Source organism: Aotus nancymaae, unplaced genomic scaffold (genome assembly GCF_030222135.1).
Source record: "Aotus nancymaae isolate 86718 unplaced genomic scaffold, 86718_ANA_hifiasm-v0.15.2.pri h1tg000014l, whole genome shotgun sequence".
In the NCBI taxonomy this organism is placed as follows: Eukaryota; Metazoa; Chordata; class Mammalia; order Primates; family Aotidae; genus Aotus; species Aotus nancymaae.
Genome location: NW_026988425.1, coordinates 124,714,006 through 124,734,769, shown reverse-complemented (window position 1 = coordinate 124,734,769; position 20,764 = coordinate 124,714,006). Strand labels below are relative to the sequence as shown.

The following is a 20,764-nucleotide window of genomic DNA, read 5'->3' as shown; positions in this document are numbered from 1 at the left end:
TGATGCACAGGCCCCAGCGCAGGGCGTGGAAACTACAGCCTGGACAGCCTGGGAGGGAGAAAGTTTGGGATGCTTAGGAAGGAAGGGTGCGCCAGCCAAAGGGAAGAAACAAGGTAGGTGGCTGCAGACGGCACCAATCAGGCAGCAGGAAAAGGCAGGCTGTTTAAGCGTTTCCTGCAGTCCAGGCAGAGAGCGCAGAAGAGGGCACCCCCGAGGGGCGAGCGTGGGAGAGCCGGAACCGGCGCGCGGGCGCGGGCGCGGGCGCGGGCTCGAGGGCGCCGTGCGTCCTCCCGCAGCTCGCGGCCGCGGCGCCGGTCGTGGCCGCGAGCACGCGCGCTCCGTGCCCGGCCCCGTCGGGGCGGAGGCGGGGGCGGGGCACAGGGCTCGGCGCGCGCACGTTCGTGCGGGGCGGGGGCGGGGCGCGAACGCGGCCGGTGACGTCAGAAGAGGGCGCGCGCCGGGAGGCTGCGGGCGGAGCCGCGAGGCGGTCGCAGCGCGCGGCCGCGGGCGGAGCGGCGGGGCGCGAGGGGCGGAGCCGAGCGCGCGAGGAGGCGGGGGAGGAGAGGCCACCGGGACCGCGATCGGCAGCTGAGGAGGGGGCCGCGAAGCCGGAGCGCGAGCAAAACAGCTGATCTGGTTTTCCATTAAAGCGAGAGAAAATGGAAGTCGGGTAGCAGCGACTGCGGCGCGACGGGCTGGCGGAGCGGAGCGGCGCGGCCGTCAGGTGAGACGGCGCTGGCCGCGGTGCTGCCGGCGAGCGGCGGGGCCGGGCCCGCGGACCAGGCAGGTGCGCTGTTGGGGCGCGAGGCCGGCGCCGGCTCCGGCTCCTTCCCGAGCTCCGGAGCGAGGCAGGTGGGCGTTGAGGCCGGGCGACCGTGGGGCCGGGGCGCGGGGAGGCGGGGGGCGCGGGCCCCAGCTGGGATCGCCGGCGCGTCTGCATTGCGGGCTCCGCTCGGGACCCCGCGGGCGCCAGGTCCACCGGCTTCGGCCCGGCGTGGCGCGCATCTCTCGGGCAGGGCGCGGCGCTCCCGCTGGGTCGGGGCTGCTGTCTCCGCTCAGCCCTTTGGCTGTCCGCACTGGAACGTGATGCTAGGCGTGGGGCGACTGGTCCCTCGGTCCGTGCGCGCGCGTCGGGGGTCCCGCGGCTCTGGCAGACGGCCGGGCAGGGCCCGGCCCGGAGCAGCGCGCGAGGCCCCTCGCCGGGCACCGGAGCTGTGACTGCGTGGACCCCGCGGCCCCGCGCACCGGCGTCCCGCTGGCTCTGCTGGGTCTCGCTGGACGGCAGGCAAACCATTAATGGAATTTGGCTGTGAACCCAGAGGCCTTCCCGTGGTATCTCCTCACTGGAGGGGAAAAAATTACATCTGCGGTGCTTTAAGTGCTCCTTTAAATTTGGGAGATGTCAGTGATGTCATCATTAAGTAAAACTTTCCTTCATTGGACACAACTGCTCAAGTGCATCCTCCTCCCGCCCGGTGAAGCTATTGCAGCCCTTTGAGAATCTCTGTAATAAAATGGATTTGCCTCTGCTCTGTAAACTCAGCAACCTCACACAAGTGCAAATGACTTTTATTTCTGTCTATTGGCTTGAGAATGAATAGACTTAAGAGTAGCTGAAAGGAAACTTGTGAGACCCGGATTAAGGAATTGCTTCATCCACAGCACGAGGATCCAGGGGAAAGTCATGTATGACATGCACATGGTTACTGCCAGATTCTAGCTTTGCAAATGGAAGTTGAATCTAAGAGGAACAATTTTTAAAAATATTATGGGGAAGATAATGTGTCCAGGAAAAGGTGGACAGCGGGGCCTAAATCTTTATAGGCCTTGATTGCTTCAGGAAAATCTGCAAGTGTCCTTCTTCACTATCCTCCTCCTCCAGGGTGTGCCCGAGAGAAGCCTGCCCTGGGCAAAGGCGGGGAGGCAGGTTCACTAGGGTCCTCCCAGCAGCTGTGTGTCCCACCAGCCTCAAAGGCCTCTTCAAAACCCAAAGAGGGTTCAGGAGAGCAGAGGTAGAGCTGCACGGCACACTCAATTCTGGGTAAACGTTCCCCCCAAATGGGATCAACACGCCATTATTTTATTGTGCATAAGCCATTAAGTACCAATTCTTATGGGAACAAAACTAAGCAAGTTCCCAATGAGTATCTACTCAAGCCTGTCACATCAAAAGGATATCCAATAAGGGACAAAAGTATTGACATTTTTGTATTTAATAATTAATGACAACTCCTAATTGGTTAAAATAAGCATGCTTTAGATTATTAGTGTGATTGTATTGGGTCTATAAGGAATTTAATACCATATGCCATGCAAAAGTTGGAATCTGATTAGAACTTCAGTCTTTTGAACCCTGGATTAGTGTGAAAGAATGGGAAAGCAGTGGTTACTTAGGCCTTAATGTTCAGGGTGGTAATGCATGGAAATCACCATGTGCGGGTCTCACCTGGGCCTAGGTCATAGGTGGCAGGTGTCACCTTAGGAAGTAATTCCTGAGGCCCTCAAGCTTGGTGGAGAAGGAGAGGGGACACCTTTCTCTGAGCAAGCCGTGTGTAATTCTTGGCCTCTGACCTCCCGATGGTGCCACATTTATTCTCAATGGCGTGCCTAAGTGAGATGAGAAACTAGCTCCAAATGTGCTGCTTTTGGATGACTCTGCTCCCACTGTGTGTAGTTGCTTTATAACTCAACTCTTGAGTTGTGCAGAGATTCTTCTTTATGTGTCCTCAATAGCATGAAGATTGTTTTCTAAGGCTCTGGATTGCAAACTCTTTGACAGTGGAGTCTATGAAACCAATCTGGCCCTGTATTCATCTCTTTTTTTCACCTGTAGACTTGTGATGATATTCACCACGATTATGGTTTAACTCACTGTAGTACTTGTAAAACTTCAAACGCAAGTGTTTCCACTAAAGCTTTAGGTATGAGTCACTTATTTTCCTAAAACATTTTAAAACAACTACTTTAAAGCCTCTTCATTCCCTTTGTATGTTTAGAGTGCTTAAATTTGGGAGCTGTCAGTGGTATCCCAAAAGAAATCACTGTCACATCTTCCATTTCTAAGAAGTCAAAATTGCCCTGATTTTCTTTCTGTTTCCTCTGGATCTTAAGGTCATTTATTCATGCCTTAGGCCCACGGAAGAAAGGTTGAATCAGCTCCTGTGGGCCAGCAGGGGGCGTGCTAAACGCGGCTTGGTGGGCTGTGTCAGAGCCACCATGGGAGTGGATCACCAAGTTGCGGGAGGTGCATGTGTGTGCACCGTGTGCCCTGCCCCTGGTTCCCCACCCCTCCACTCCACATGCCAGTCTTCCAAGAGATGGAAACTTTAGGAAGGGTTGGGGGCACATACTTGAATGACCAGAGGTCCTGGAGTCTAGAGTGTAGGCCTCCCTAGCAGAGAGATTGCTTCAGTGGCTCCATGTCTTTGGTGGGTGGCTCTTAGCACACTTTGAGTCTCAAGATCGAGTGCCTTCTCAGACTGCGGAAGTGAGAGTGTTGGTTTGGAGTGGAGAAAGTTGACTTCAGTGAACTTCAGGCCTGTGTGCTGGTGAGGGCGTGAATGTGCCAGCCAGGGCAACCCGTGGAAATCCTCTCCCTCACACCCTTGATGCTTGCTCCTGGCTTTGACTCCAGATTGACTTAAGCCCTGGGACCCCGTGTGGTGGTACTTCCCAGCGGGGCCTACTTGATCCCTTGCCCTGGATTATAGGGGGCAGGAGTCCACTTAGGAAGTAACTCCTGTGGCCCCCAAGCCTGGAGAAGGAGGGAAGGGGCACTTTGCTCTGAGCAAGCTGCGTGCAAGTCTTGTGCTCTGACCTCCTGATGCACCACGTTTATTCCATGACGGGCCTAAATGAGATGGGAAGGGCTTTTGGCCTCAAAGTTTCTCTGATGGAAAACATTTAATTACAGTGCTTTTATTTTTCCCTAGAAAATGAAAACAAGGAAAAAACGGCAACTGTGCGTTTCCACTTAAAACGTGCTTAATCTGATTTTAAGTGTGTGCCAGGTCATTGAACCACACGTTCCCTGGGAGGCTTTTCCCAGGGACTGAGCTCAGAGAGGCCAGCTTGTGCTCCAGGGCCATCTTGGTGAGTTGGGATGGATGTGTCCCATGCTTTGATGGTCATTGCAGAATCTGGGTGTCTTACCAAAGAACAAAGACTCCTCTCGCCTCCTGAGGTTTCTCATGGAGCCCCCATGCAAAAGGGAACATCACACTTTAAAAGGAAAGAAGCTTCATAGATGCCCTACGACAGAACTAGCCCAGTGCTATGACTGAGCGTTTCCTTATACTTCTCATTCCATTGAAATTGCATGGAAAAGTGGACTATTGATTTCAAGGGGGCAAATGGGAATAACATGTTTTTCAGCCTTGGGAACCAGACTCTTCACCTTGATTGAATGGTGTAAATGGTTAAAGGGGCAACTCCACTAGATGTAAAACAGGTGATGCCAAATCCCTTTAGAAGGTGTTTATCCCTGAGGACAAAATGGGAATAAAATATGCTGGTTCTTTTTTATAACGTATTTAATGTGAAAACATTATACCCTTGAACCTTGAAAAAATAATTTTATTTGCCCATTGGTAGACTGCCATGTTTTTCAAAAAGTTGGTGTGTCAGACCAGGAATAAGGTGGCCTTAGCACAGATGCCACAAGCGGGTAACCGCCTTCGTCACACTTTTGGAATGGCGTTCTTCATCATTCATAGTAACAGACGGGAGAAGTGGGTTAAAAATAAGTCTTTAAAAAGCTGAAATGGAGAGAAGGGCCGGACGCTGCCTTATGACTTGCCTGTGTTGTGGAGGCGTGTTTAGCTGGCTGGTTTGCACACAGCATTTCTGGACCAGGAAGTGGGGGAGTATAGACTAGGATTGGGAGGGAGGGAGCCATGCAGCAGCCACAGCTGGCCGAGGCCTGGCCCGTCAAGCTGTAGGGTCCTTGTGGCAAAGGGAGAGAGTTAGCCTCCCATGCATCCAAAACCTTATTTGGTAAAATTGCATGATTCCACAAAACCCCAGTCCTTGCTATTACCAATTTCTGTTCTACAGCATCTCACATTCTGAGAAGTCAAATACACATTCATGCTAATACAAGTTTTAAACACATCTCTCTTAGTTAAGTAGGTAAGTCTAAAGTAAACTTATTGTGTAGGATTGAAGGATTTTGAGTTTCTCCTTCCAAGGAGATATTTTCTATTTGAGCATAGTTTATTGTTACCTCATTTTCATTATAAATAAATGGAAATTTGATGTCTGAATGAATATACATGAGTAAGATGCAGTGTTGACTTTTATGAAATATCAAATTAGACCTTTGAAATTCATTTCCTTGTCTGTTGAGCATTTCATTTGTTTTATTAGATTACTGTAAAGTTTCACGTAGTGCTGGGGATTGGTGTGAACAGACCATACACCCATTCCCTCTGTGAGATTAGATTAAGTTTCTCAGTTACTGAGACAAAGGTTAGGAGCTCACCCAAGAGGAGGTGGCTGCCTGGAGTGAGAGCAGACATCTCTCCGTGGTACACACAGGTTGAGCCTTGCTACCTCTGAGAAGACCCCAGTTTTCATGCCCCCAGGGCTAATACACCCATCTGCAAAGAATTTACCCAAATCATTTCTGCACTCACATTTTAGGAATTTTCTACGAATTAAGTTTTCACAGTAAGTTCAGGGTTAGCCTGCCATGTCTTTGTTGCAGAAGAGGCCACACAATGCACAGTGTCCTGGGACTCAGCATGTCCTCCTCCCCTAGATCACCTTAAATCATCCCTGAAGTCCACGTAATACCCTTTTATCTCGGGGGTCTAAAAACCATACCATGGTTACAGCCTATTTCCTCACAATTCCTCTAATGATGATTTCAGGTTTTAAGACAATGTGTGTTATTGTATTGTGGGTAGCACATTTGCATGTATAATTTTTCATGCCTTTCAAAAAAATTGACATCCAAGGTGTACATAGTTAACTTTTTCTTTTTAAAGTGTATGAATTGGAGTATTTGTTTTGACTGACTTTTAAATAATATACCATCTCTTGAAAGAATCACCACTGAACGGTAAAAATAAATGAGACATACTTCCAGCTGACTTCGATTGATGACCAATTGTATGACCCTGGGCACAGCCCTAGGTGGGGCTGTGAGGGCAGAATATCTCTCTGGCCATCCTGTAGGCTTTATGGTAGAGCAGATGTGAGTGTATGCTATGGATTCTTAAGTTCTAGATTGATAAGTTGTTCAATGAAAGGATTTGAGACAGTATTTGTCTCACTTATCATTAGCCCAGTTTCTCTCCTTTGACAGTTGATGTAGCTATAGTTTGCAGTTGTAACCAAGGCATTGCTTAGATGAACTTAGTTTGATTTTGTTTTGTTTTGGTGGAGGAAGAAGGAGGTGTGGATAAAAAGAATGGAAGGGCTTCTATGGCTTGGGGACTCTTGGAGTTAAGAGTCATTAGCCATCATATGGTTTGACTGTGTCCCCACCCAAATCTCACCTCAAATTGTGTCTCCCAGAATTCCCATGTATTGTGGAAGGGACCCAGAGGGAGGTAATTGAGTCTTGGGGCCGGTCTTTCCCATGCTATTCTCATGATGGTGAATAACTCTCACAAGATCTAATGCATTTATCAGGGGTTTCCACTTTTGCTTCCTTCTTATTTTTCTCTTGCTGCCACCATGTAAGAAGTGCCTTTCACCTCCTGCCATGATTCTGAAGCCTTTCCAGCCATGTGGAACTGTAAGTCCAATTAAACCTCTTTTTGTTCCCAGTTTCGGGTATGTCTTTATTAGCAGTGTGAAAACGAACTAATATAGTAAATTGGTACCAGTAGACAGGGTCGTTGCTGAAAAGATATCCAGAAATGTAGAAGTGACTTTGGAACTGGGTAACAGGCAGAGTTTAGAATGGTGTGGAGGACTCAGAAGAAGACAGGAAAGTGTGGGAAAGTTTGGAACCTCCAAGAGACTTGTTGAATGGCTTTGATAAAAATGCTGATAGCAATATGGACAATAAGGTCTAGGCTTAGGTGGTCTCAGATGGAGATAAGGAACTTGTTGGGAACAGGAGCAAAGGTGACTCTTGTTATGTTTTAGCAAATAGACTGGTAGCATTTTGCCTCTGCCCTAGAGATTTGTGGAACTTTGAACTTGAGAGAGATGATTTAGAGTATCTGGTGGAAGAAATTTCTAAGCAGCAAAGCATTCCAAGGGTGACTTAGGTGCTGTTAAAAGCATTCAGTTTTAGGGAAAGAGAGCATAAAAGTTCAGAAAATTTGCAGCTTGATGATGCAGTACAAAAGAAAGCCCTATTTTTTGAGGAGAAATTCAAATTGACTTCAGAAATTTGCGTAAGTAGCAAGAATCCTAGTGCTAATCCCCAAGGCCATGGGGAAAATGTCTCCAGGCCACATCAGAGACCTTCACAGCAGCCCCTCTGGAGGACAGGTCCAGAGGCTCAGGAGGAAAAAAAAGTGGTTTCATGGACTGGACGTAGGGTCCTCTAGCTGTCTGCAGCCCAGGGTCTTGGTGCCCTATGTCCCAGCCGCTCCAGCTGTGGTCAGAAGGGGCCAACGTAGAGCCCAGGCTGTAGCTTCAGAGGGTGGAAGCCCCAAACCTTGGCAGCTTCCATGTGGTGTTGAGCCTATGGGTACATAGAAGTCAAGAATTGAGGTTTGGAAACTTCCACCTAGATTTCAGAAGATGTGTGGAAATGCCTGGATGCCCAGACAAAAGTTTGCTGCAGGGGCTCATGGACAACCTCTGCTAGGGCAGTGCAGAAGGGAAATGTGGGGTCAGAGCCCCCACACAGAGTCCCTACTGGGCCACTGCATAGTATAGCTGTGAGAAGAGGGCCACTGTCCTCCAGACCCAAGAATTATAGATCCACTGACAGCCTACGCTGTGCACCTGGAAAAGCCACAAACACTCAACACCAGCCTATAAAAGCAGCCAGGAAGGAGGCTGTACCCTGCAAAGCCACAGGGGTGGAGCTGCCCAAGACCATGGGCACCTGTCACTAGCATCAGCATGTGCTAGTGAAACATGGAGTTAAAGGAGATCATTTTGGAGCTTTAAGAGTTGACTACCCAGACTTGCCTGGGCCCTGTAACCCCCTTTGTTTTGGCCAATTTCTCCCATTTGGAATGGCAGAATTTACCCAATACCTAGACCCCCATTGTATCTAGGAAGTAACTTTGTATCTAGGAAGTAACTAGCTCATTTTTTATTTTACACGCTCATAGGCAGAAAGGAGTTGCCTTGTTTCAGATAAGACTTTGGCCTTTGGACTTTTGAGTTAATTCTGAAATGAGTTAAGACTTTGGGGGACTGTTGGGAAGGCACAGTTGGTTTTGAAATGTGAGGACATGAAATTTGGAGGGGCCAGGGGCAGAATGACATGGTTTGGCTGTGTCCCCACCCAAATCTCAACTCAAATTATATCTCCCAGAATTCCCATGTGTTGTGGGAGGGACCCAGGGGAGGTAATTGAATCATGGGGACTGATGTTTCCTGTGCTATTCTCGTGATAATGAATAAGTCTTATGAGATCTGATGTGTTTATCAGGGTTTCCACTTCAGCTTCCTCCTTATTTTTCTCTTGCCACTGCCATGTAAGAAGTGCCTTTCACCTCCTCTCATGATTCTGAGGCTTCCCTAGCCATGTGGAACTGTAAGTCCAATTAAACCTCTTTTTGTTCCCAGTTTTGGGTATGTCTTTATCAGTGGCATGAAAATGGAGTAATTCAAGCTGACTCTGTTAAGCAATGCTAAGGGAAGTTCCTCTCAATCAGAGTAGATAGCAAGCTCCCCAAGAAGCCGGTTGTGTCTCCTGTATCTCAGGTGCTGCTGGGAATGAGAATAGCAGGCCCACAAGGGCTCATTGGGCAAGATCATTACAGAACACACTTCCTTATCCTTGGAGACAATAAAAGATGAGTCCTTTACATGAAAAACTAGTGGGTGGGGGAGAGGAAAAAGAGTAGCATTCCAAAGGTAGGGTCCTGTGAGTAGATTTCAAGGAGGAGAGTGGGCAATGACTGTAACCCGAGGTCCTTCCAGAGATGATGGTCTTGGCATTTTTCCCTGGGAGAGGCATGATGGCAGGCTAGGGTCTTCACAGCTGCCCCCACCCTAAGTATGTTCCTTTGTACAGCCTAGAGCCTTTCCCAGAGCATGTCCTTGGCTCTGAGACCATCTGCCATCTCTTGCCATTGGTGTTGACTGTCATGGTGAAGGACACAGGGGTCTCTGTGCCATCTGTGGGTAGACATGGACCCCCAAGGAAGGAGATACGTCATTTGCAAGTGTAGCATTAGATTATTAGATTGAGTGAAAGCTCTCTGGCTGTTTAACTTAGCATTGCGGGTCTGCAGCTATTGGGTAGGCACATTGAAAGGCTGCACTTAATCCCTTGGAAACATGTCCTGGAATCGCCAGGATGGGTTGCGGTTCATCCCCATGTCTCTTGATTATTCTGTTTGTAAAGTCTACCTTGTCGGAGGTGTCAAACATGAACTCATCCCTCAGGTCCATGTGGTTGCAAGTGCCCACTGACTCTGGGTTCTCAGACACGGCACATGCACTCAGGTGGGACATCCCTCTGGGGTCCTCTGCCTAAACCTGAAGAGGTAGACAAGGTTTCTTCTACCAAAGTTGACATCCTGCTTACAGTCTAGCAGGCAGTTTGTTTAGAAATGCATCATCACAAAAGGTGCTTTCAGGGGCCTAGGGGAGGAGTAGATGCAGATGAGCCAGCCCACTGCTTAGCCTGTAGGGTTTATTACAAGATGGGTGTGTGGTTGCATTCACATTAGACTCCTTCCATGCCCACTGACTAGTGACTAGAGAGCCTGGCCCAGGCTGGGGAGAGAGAGTGCCCAAGCCTAGAGGAGGCCTCCTGCTGACTTGTGTCCCTATTCTGAGGATATTCTCTAGGTCTTAACTGAACGTGTAAAATGAAGAACCGTAGCCACCTATTCTGATATCCCTTTCAACTCTATGATTTTGTGCAAAATTAATTCCCTAGTTCTCCCAAAGTGCTGACTAATCAAGGGGAAAGGAAGCCCTGCTTGATGCTGTGAGAGAACAGGGAGGAAAAATTAGGTGTCTTTTAAAAATATTTATCTCCACGTTTAGGGTCGAGGAGAATACTGATCATCTGTACAAGTGTTTATAATTAGAAATGAGTTGTGTGGACATTGTTCCTCCCTCTGACTCTGAAGCCCTTGAAGAGAAGCTCATGCATTATTTCTTATTACATCTCTGAGGCACCTTGTTCAGAACAGTCTCTCCATTAATGTTTGTTAAATGCATGTAATAGCTGTAAGGGAATTAAAATTAGAAATTTAATTATTCTTTCTAGAATTGCTAGCTCCCATGAGTTCAGAAGCATTGTAGTTGAGAATGTTGCTCATATAAAATTTGAAACCTTTCCTACTTAAGCTTGCAGTTCAGTGGCACGCAAAATTTTGTTTGCTAGGGTTGCAAATAAACAAAAACCAGATAATTCACTGATTAGTTGTAATGGGACTTTCTTGTCATACAGCAGAGTGTGAGTTCAAAGAAGCATTATAATTTCAGATTTTCCATTCCATAGATTTTTAAGAATAAAATTAATTAGTTGTACTACCTTGAAAACGTAAAATGGAAGGTCACATGAATATGTCATATTTGAAACAATCCTTAAGGAAAAAAGAAAATTCACAATGGAAGAAAAGACGTGATCAATTAAGATGATTGCTTACATTAATTTCCTATATTAAAAAATGTTGGCAAATCCTAAACCTCATAATCTATTAATATCTCCTCAGAAAGGAAGATACCGCTATTAGGCCTGTGTCACTGCTGGATACGTGCTCAGAGTTGGGGTTGTCCTGGCTCTCTGAAGGCCCCAGGCCGGGGTCCCCCACTTCCTATAGAAATGATATGGGTACTTGAAAAATCTTAATATCTGGGCACGTCCCCTAGAGGTTCTGATATCAGCAACTGAGCCACAGCCTTGGTTGGAACCCACTGGGACTTTTATAAAAAGCCCCAATTGATTCTGGCATTGAGAACCACTGGCTTCAAGGAAGTTCTTATAACTTTAAAAAGGCGAGAAGACAGGTCCAGGAGAAACAGGAAGGACAGGAGTTCCTTTACCCTTCTTATACATTATCCTACAAGGGGGAAGGAAAGTTGGTCTCCTTAAAGCAGGAAATTGAAAGACATCAGTCAGATGAACTGGTAAAACATTTACTATTTGATGAAATGGTACTTTTATATCACTTAACTGAATATATAGCTGGCCTACAAATGTCTATGTTCACAAGGTAACATGGTGGCTAAATTAATAACAATATATTATAGACTTGACAGTTGCTAAGAGTAGAGTTTAAGTGTTTTTATCACACAAAATAGTAAGCATGAGAGGTAATGCATACATTAATTAGCTCTATTTAGCTCTTCCATGGTATTTAATATTTCAACACATCCTCTTATACACCAAAATATATACAGCAAAAAAATACAATTTCATCAAGTTAAAAAATAAAACAAAAAAAAATACAATTTCATTATTAAACAATAAAACAATGGTAAAAGGTAGAGCCATACAGAAGGAAATCAAACTATTTACCAAGTTTGTTAACTTGCATACAACATATCATCATGTCTTTACAGTTTTATAGTACTTTGCAGTTTATAGAATGCTTTCATGTAGATTATCTCATTTGATCTTCCCAATAACTCTGTTGTCAGGAGGGAAGTTGTTCCCATTTTGCAGGTGAGAAGACTGAGGATGGCAGTCTGTGGTTTGCTGCAGCGGGTGAGAGTGACTGGCACACTTGGGATGCCCTGTCTTCAGGCCCCACGTGACTGCCCCTCACCTGGTGATGCATGGTCTGGTGGACTCCACCACTGCCTCTCTGACACTTTAGTGACATCTATGGGAGGCTGAAATGAAGAAATTCATTTAGCCTGAGGCTAACACAGCAGCTAGCCCACTGAATGGTGGGGCTGGCTGGGTTAGTGGTATGCAGTGGGATAGGGATGTGAGCCAAGATGGGCAACCTGGCTGTTGTTCTTGTTACGTTTGCCTCATTCTCCTGTGTCCCTAGGCTTGCCGTCTTCTGTGGCAGCAGCATCTCTATAGCATTATACATCCATGCAAGCAAATACCTGCTTTCCCTCCTTAATAGTGTCTTCCTTGGACGAGGCTTTGTGTCCTTAACTATCCCTGCTGCCCTGTCCTGCAAGGTTGGGTCCCCTCCCTCTGCACTTGGGCATTTGGAAAATGCACATGGCTGAGCTGCTGCCTCTTCTTCTAGTCTTGATTTTCTCTGTCTGGGATTTCCCCTTTGTAGAGGGGTCTTTGAACAAAGCCTTCCACACTAGCCATGCTGTACAGCAAGAGGCGTTGGCCCTTGGGGCTAAGGCTTTCAGGCCCCCCTCAACATCTTGACTGTGACTACTCTAGCCAGTGACTGTGGTCCACCTCAGTCTCCTTGCCACCACTGCCCTCTGGCTACCTGCCACACCTGTCTTATGGGCTCTCTCCCTGCCCTAAGAGGTCCTCAGCAGGCTGCTGGGATGTTCTGACCTCACTTTTCTGCCCCTGAGCAAGACTCCTTATCACCTGCCCCCTTGTTATTTTATCTTGGCGGGAGAATAAGGCCTGCCCTTTCTGGGAAGAGAACAGTGCCACGACACAGTGATATACATACCTTTGTCCCCAAGGTGTTGAGTGGGAAACCATCCTTTCTGCATAAAGTACTGCTGGGAATTTTTTCTTTTAAATAATTAATCTTCCCTTGTTGATTTTATTTTCCCCTTTCAATGTTCTCTCTCTTGCAAAAGTTGCCTAGGAAGGAACTGAACTACTGCACACATTATAGCAAGAAAGGGCTCATGGTTCAGTGCTGTAGTCTCAGCAGAAAAGCCCTTTTTCAGAATTGAAAGTCCATTGTGGACATTGCTAAGAAAAAGAGCCATCAAGCGATAATACCCTCCATGGTCCAAGAAAAAGAGCCATCAAGCGATAATACCCTCCATGGTCCAGGAGATGCCCAGCACAACAGGGAAAGCTGAGTGTTTCAGGGCATGGAGGGCAGTCTGGAATCACACCTAGACCCTGCCCTGGAGCATGTGCTATTTATGTCATAATCTTCCTAACACAGAGGGGCCTGTCTCAGGCTGCACTGACTGCCCAGTGGCTTGCATTTGCTCCCTCTGTCTACTCCCCTTGGGATCCAGGCTTCCCCCAGGACAGCTTGCCATCCTTACGTGATTTCCTTTCCTGAGTATGTAAGGGGGAGGACAGATGTGGGAACCCAAGTGCCCACAGAGGGGACTGCGAGTGCCTAGGCCTGGCTTGAGTAAGAGTGAGACATCCCAGCCCTGGGCCCCACACTGGGTTTGCTTTCCATTTGTGTGCCTCCTGCTGGGAGGCCGTGGCTAAGGCAGTTCAACTGCCAGCTCCAGTGTCCCTGTATGTGACATCTGCCTTACAGGTAACAGCTTGACCCAGGTGCTACTGTGGGCTCTGGTTGGCTATTTTCCCAGCCCTTCTTCCTCCAGGACAGAGCACAAACTGTGCAGGTGCATTAATTTTTTTTCCCTCAGGACTGGGGTAAGTTTGGGCCAGGAGCTGGGTCTGAGAGCCAGGAGCTGAGGGTCCTCAAGGAAGGGTCTCACTGCTCTGAGCCTCTATTTCCGTGTTGTGGAATGAGGGTAAGAGTAGGTACCTTGCAGGATTTTTCTTGTAGGATTATTGTTGTGAGGACAACAGAAGGATGGTTGGTGGTTGCTGGCTGTCAGTTATTAGAGGTCACCTGGAAAAAGAGAGGGGCTCAGTGGTCAGGGACTGACCCAGCGACAGCTCTCTGTCCAGCAAGCTTCTCCACCAGCTTCTGTGATGCTCCCGACTGGGAAAGAGCTCGAGCCAGAAATGACAATCTGGACCCTTTGGGCAGACGTCAAAATTTCCTTGCATTCTTTCCTTTTTAGGGAGTATACCAAAGGATTGTTCAAACCTGTGTCTGCTGTGCGTCATCACTTTAATTTTTACATTCATGGTAGATGAGTTTAATTAACATGTGTGGCGGGGAGGAGTTGAGAAGAAGCCGGTCCTGAGTGAGCTCTACTTTGCCCTTGGCGTTTTGAATGTGACCATCTGTTTGGTGTAAACTTTCTGAAACATGTTCCATAAAAAATACTGACATCTACAAAGATAAAAGTAATACAGAGCTTCCCAAACCCCACACTCTCAGCATCTTGCTTCTTCCTGTGCGCACAGCAAGGCAGAGGGTGTACATTGCTCTGTAAAAATCGAGCCATACTAGTTTTTCTCTTTCCTTTTTCCTTTGTTTATTTATTTATTTTTTTTAATGAAAAGTCTAGTATTTGCACAAGTTAAAAGAATAAGTTCAACAAAACAAAACAAGAGCATATGGTAAAATGGGAGTCATTTTCTTCCCTCAATATCCATGCCTTTCCCAAAAGGTATTACTACTAATTGCTCCTTGTGCATCTTTCTAGAAGTGGTCTGTGGATATCCAAGACTATTGAACACATACACAGGAACATACATAGAATTCTTGTTGGAGATTATTACATTTTTAGTCTACAGTACATGCTATTTTAACTAAAAAAGTACTCGGTTAAATTATATTTTTATTTAGTAATTAAAGACTTGCTGAATTTAAGTTACACATCTTATTTCTTGGAGCGTAAAAGTTTCTGAAAGCTCCCTTTCTTGGTTTGGGTAGGCTAGCATGGAGTTACCATTTATGTAGCAGCCCCTCCCAGGCATAAGAGAGGGGCTCAGTGGTCAGGGGCTGACCACTCCCAGGCATAGCTCCTATAGCAAAGCCGACTGGTGTGCAGGAAGTAATGTCCCCCAGCCACTCAGCTCATAGCCCTGTGGGTTAGCTGAGTGCCCAGGAACAAGAGATGGATTTGGAGAGCAGCTACAGCCTCCATTCAATCCTGTAAAATTAGGGGAAAACTATGAAATACCTGTTTGCTTGTTTTTGTTAACCTTGCATTTGCTGTTTGTGAACTGTGGTGTGTTTAGGGTTGGTATCCACTCACTCACAGGTTGAAATATGACTAAATTTGCATATCAGTGCTTCCTTTTCCTCATTTCCCTGTTTTGTTACTCATGCTAAAACTTTTTACCTTGTCAAGGTGCATAACATTGGTCATCTCTTAGGTAACCTGTCTCCAGTTACTTATTCTTAGTGCTCTGTTTAAATAGATTCTAGGATCACACAATATCAGACTTCTTATTAGTAGTTCTAGTGGATATGTTCTTGAGGATTTTTTTTTTTAATTGCATTTTAGGTTTTGGGGTACATGTGAAGAACATGCAAGATTGTTGCATAGGTGCATATGTGGCAGTGTGATTTGCTGCCTTCCTCCCCTTCACCTATATGTGGCATTTCTCCCCATACTATCTCTCCCCAACTCCCCACCCCCTGCTGTCCCTCCCCTATTTCCCCCCAACAGACCCCAGTGTATAATGCTCCCCTCCCTGTGTCCATGTGTTCTCATTGTTCAACACCCGTCTATGAGTGAGAACATGTGGTGTTTGATTTTGTGTTCTTGTGTCAGTTTGCTGAGAATGATGGTTTCCAGGTTCATCCATGTCCCTACAAAGGACACGAACTCATCATTTTTGATGGCTGCATAATATTCCATGGTGTATATGTGCCACATTTTCCCTGTCCAGTCTATCATCGATGGGCATTTGGGCTGGTTCCAGGTCTTTGCTATTGTAAAGTGTGCTGCAATGAACATTCGTGTGCATGTATCCTTATAGTAGAATGATTTATAATCCTTTGGATATATACCCAGTAATGGGATTGCTGGGTCAAATGGAATTTCTATTTCTAGGTCCTTGAGGAATCGCCACACTGTCTTCCACAATGGTTGAACTAATTTACACTCCCACCAACAGTGTAAAAGTGTTCCTATTTCTCCACATTTGAGGATTTTTTTTTAATTTGTTTTTCAGTTGTCTGAAGTTCATTGTATAGTTTGTTTAATCCCTGGCTCTGTTTTCCTTCTTTCTTGTTCTCTTCTCACATGTTTCATGGCACACACATGCTTGAAGAATTCTTGCAAGCTTGAAAACATGTCTTGCCAGATTATAAAGGTCTTGAGATGCGTAATTTTTTACAAAACTATATAGAGATATTTCTACTGTCTTTTAGCACAAAGTTATTGTAGAGAAATTTGAAGCCAGCCTGTTTTTTGACTAGACGTTCATGTGCTTCTTTTATGTCAGTTAATTTACCTAGTGTTTCTGGATGCTAGTATTGCTGTATCATTGTCTTTTAAACTAAGCACAGTAAACCCTTGTAATTGACAGAGATGAGTCAGTTTATTTCAGAAGTTTTCTTGTATTATATCTGTGACCTTTTTTCTGTTAAGAATTCAAGAATGTTAGTTATATGCACTTTGTTCCTTTTGTCTTACATCTGTCATCTCTTTGATAAAGTTGATATTTTACATTCTCCATTTCATTTACTTATCTCTTGGGTTGACTGCCTTTATTATTTAGTTGTTTCTAATGTGGTTTTCATCTCTATTCCATTTATTTCAATTTTTATTTCTCCATTTCTTTTCCAAGCTCTGCTTCTCTTTCTGTTGGTTTATGACTCTTCTTTGATCTTTTTTAATTTTCCTTTTTAGGAGAGTGTGGTAGGCAGGATAACAACCCCTCAAAGATGTCAGTATCCGAATCCCCAATACCTATGAATATCTTACCATGCATGGCAGAAAATTGGAACTGAAAAATGAAAAAAAGTTGAGCATGGCATTAAGGTTGTTAGTCAGCTGACTTGAAAATAGGGAGACTATCCTGGATTGTCTGCATAGGCACAGTATAATCAGTAGGGTCTTTCTTAAAAGTTGGAAAAGAAGGGAGGCAGATGAGAACCAGAGTGATGGCAGCTTCAGGACTTTGCCTGACAACATTGAAGGTGGGGGACCAAGAGCTATAGCATATGGAGATCTTCAGAAGCTGGAAAAGAAGAGGGAAAATTTCTCTTTATGGTGGGCAGAATAATGACCCCTCCAGAGGTATTCCTGTCCTAATTCCCCCAGAACCTCTGCATATGTCACCTTGTATGTCAGGAGGGTGTTGGTAGGTGTGATTAAGTGAAGGTCCTTGACATAGGGAAATGATCCTGGGCAACCCCGGTGGGCCCCAGGTCATCACAAGGGAGGTATTTGGGTCAGAGTGAGAGAAGATGTGACAGTGAGAGCAGAGGTCAGAGTGATGTGTTTCTTGGAAGGGGACCATGGGCCAAAGAATGAGGGCAGCATCTAAAAAGCATAAAAGACAAGGAGCAGATCCTCCCTGGAGCATCCAGAAGGAACGCAGCCCTGCCAACACCTAGATTTTAACCCGATTTTAGATTTCTGACTTTCAAAACTATAAGAAAGTAAATTTCTATTGCTTGAAGCCACTCCATTTGTGATAATTTGTTATAGTAGTAATAAGAAGCTAATAGAGAAAATGGGAACTATTTTGTTATAAAGACACTTTATCTGTGTCAATATGGGTATTTTGTCAAGCATCTGCATTTGCTCTTCTCCTTCCCCACCCTCTCTTCTGTGCCTGATTCTCATGCTGGTTGCTTTGTGATTTTAGTCACTTTTGAATGGGGTCAGGTATTTGTTGAAGAATGGGAATGGGGTGAAGCTAGGGTGGGGTGCACAGTCGATTCAAGTTTGTGGTCTGAAGTACATTTAATCCACATGAATTCCCTTTGTCTAAGGCTGGCTATGTTCCCTAGATTTCAGGGTTTAAGTTGGGTGTTGTTCATAGCAGACCTTTTGTGTTTCTGTTCCACATTTGCTACCTTTCTCTCTGTACAAGGCCAAGTCCATAGGCTGAGGCCTGCCCAGTGGTCATGCTCCTGTGTCCACATAGCCCTTTCATGACCAGCCATATCGGGGCCAGGCCATTTCTCCTCCCAGGGCCTGTGTGCCTCCCCAGGTTCAGGAGGCGGGTGCTGGCTCGCTGTGTCTGTTCTTGATTGCATTGGTTCTTGTACACTCAGTGGTTTGTGGTTTGTGGTTGTGTCTGTCTCTTTGATTTGTTGGGGGTGGAATATATTTCTCTTTCTAGTTTTCTCTCTCCCTTTCCTTTTTCATTGTTTCTGGGGCTTTCAAAGAAAGTGTGGAGGAGATTGTTCACTGGAAGCTGAGAAGCTGCTCTCTGCTGGATGATGGTGTGGATGCTAACGGGTTTTGCTTGTAATCTCTGGGGACTTCTTGTGCTTTGAGAAACAGGTCACTGTTTTGCATGGGTGCTGGGCATTGTGTAGTAACTTTAGGGATCTTTTCCAAGAAGAGTTTTTGTTTGACTCCAGAACAATTCTTCACAAAGGCCCTTTTGTTAGATTAGACAAGCTATTGTATTAGGATTTGGCATCCCAGCGAGGGCCACCCAGGCCCTTCCTTGCACAGTAGCCTGGCGGGGAGGGAGGCAGGCAGGTACCACCCTGGACATCTGTCCCACTCTCCCCGACCTCCGCAGCCTGACCCTGCGTACTGCCTGGTCCTGGTGGCCTTGGAGTGACCACCTGTCTCTTGGAAGTCTGTGACCTTTTGGGCATTCATCAGTATAACCTTGAGTGAATTCTTACTGCTTTAGTCATTTAATTACATCATTAATGTAATGGATATTAAATTAGCACTGTAATTTCTAAACGGTAAGAGTAGCAATCATTGCCAAGTACTTTGCTTATATTATCTGGTTTAGATTTCACAGCTACCCTGCAAGGCAGGTATCAGTGTTCAAGCCCACTTCACCGATGAGCCCATCAAGGAGCACAGAATTGGCCAATTGCCTACTCACATGGCACAAGCTGTATTCATAAACATCTGACTTGGTCTTTTGTATGGAGGAAGCATGTAGGTACTTTATCAGATTGAGTTGAAGGTGATGAAATTTATGTATTCTTTTATAAGCAATTTGTAGTTAGAAATCCGTGGACCCAAATTGTATTTTGGAATAGTTTATTGCAATAATTTGAGATTTGTTTGTTTTAAATTCTCAGTGTAAAATAGTTATATGTTAACAACCCTTAGTTTTTCAGTTTCTCCATCTGCACAACTTAGTTTTGAAACTGTGGCAACTCAAAAGTGGGAAATCCTAAATTCCAAGGAACAAGAGTTGATGAGGATTTCCCTTCAGCCTCGTCCACTGTAGACTGTCCTGGGATTTCCCCTTAGCCTCGTCCACTGTAGACTGTCCTGTGGGCAACTCCTTTAGCCTATTGTCCTTGGTGCTGCTGCCAGCAAGTGGTGTGGAAGGGAGAGTGCACCCACACTCACTGTGTTCAGTTGCTGGCAGAATGTCTACCATGTGTTAAAAGGCAATCAGCTGAAGTCTCTAAATACTTTTATTTCCCTGCCTGCCTCTAAGTTTGTAGAGTTCACATGGGATTGTCAGTCATAGGGATGTTACTAGTGAACTATGGCTTTAGAGAAGCCAGATGGCCAAGCCCTAGCATCCCCATAAACAGGAAGTCAGCAGGACCCAAAGGATCAGTTCAAATGATCAGCTCCATCGTGATGCTATTGCAAATGTGGAGAAAAGACAAAATAAACCCGGTGTTTGGAAAAGACTACATCATAGGGTTACCTGCACAATCAGAATGTGTGATATCTTGGAAAATTATCCCTCCTGATCTTTTTGGGTTACCTGGGAAGATTAAAGAATGAGCCAGCCATCCATCAGCTTCTCTGACCTTTCCTAAGTAGAGAATTCATGTCTGACATTGATTCTATGACATTACTAGCCACTAAGTCTTCACAAGCTGCCTGCTACCTCTTGTCTCTTTTCTTTCTTTCCCTCTCCAATTAGTCATTTATTGGTCCTTTTCATTCCATCCTCTTATTTCTTAGCCGTTCTCTCACATTACCCCTTCTTCCAGCTCTCTATGGTACATTCTGGATAATTCCCTCAATTCTGCCTTCCACTTCACTAAGCTGCCTTCTACATAATCCACATCAAATCTGCTTTAAAAACCAGCCTCTTGGTCTTTGATTTTGTGATTATAGTACTCATTTACACAAATTCTCTTCATTTCTCATCACCCTGGTCTTTTTAATATTGTCATACTGTTTATTTAGTGTTTTATCATTTTTAAAAATGCTTGAATTAACCCTTAGAGCATTGTTTTAGTCTCTGAGTAATCATTTATTCCCTGAGCTTATTGGTGGTGGTGATGGTGGGGTGGGAGTTATTGTCTGGTCCTGCTGTTTCTGGGTCTGTTGGCCCTTATTCTTGGAGAATTACTGCTGCTTTTGTTTTGTCACTGGATTGCAGCCTGATTTTTAGCTTGGCTTCAGGATATGCCTGGCCAATGAGGTTGTATTTGCTTCTGTCAGGCCTCCACGGGTACTATGGGCTGCTTTGCATGTTAACTCCTTGTGTTAGTGGTTTTGGGCACTTAAGTGGCTCTCTGAGGTAAGGACCTTCAGAAACTGTGCCCCTTATTGGTGCATTGTCCTGCCTGCAGCAAGGTTGTGGAAGTGCTTTCTATGAGTCAGGGATGTGATGAGTGTGAGCAGAAGGACAGGGCCAGCCACAAACCAGGGAGCCTGCAGGCCTATTGCATGGGACACTCTGAAGCTGGAAATAGCTTGGGAAGTGGATCCATAAAAGGACAGGGCAGCAACTTGTACATTTGTGTGCCAAGGCCTTAGAGTGCCCAGTGTGTGCTCTCTTGACTTTGAGTGCTAAGCTACTGTTGGA

At 45.7% G+C, this 20,764-nt stretch overlaps 1 protein-coding gene across 1 annotated transcript in view; it reads left to right on the top strand.

Annotated features, from left to right (window-relative positions):
- Nucleotides 1-558: 558 nt before the first annotated feature.
- OTUD7A (OTU deubiquitinase 7A) overlaps nucleotides 559-20,764 on the top strand; it is a 285,170-nt gene continuing 264,964 nt past the window's right edge. The window contains exon 1 of the mRNA XM_064376338.1: nucleotides 559-724. The gene's annotated coding sequence lies outside the window, so the exon portion shown is untranslated. The remainder of the gene's footprint in view (nucleotides 725-20,764) is intronic.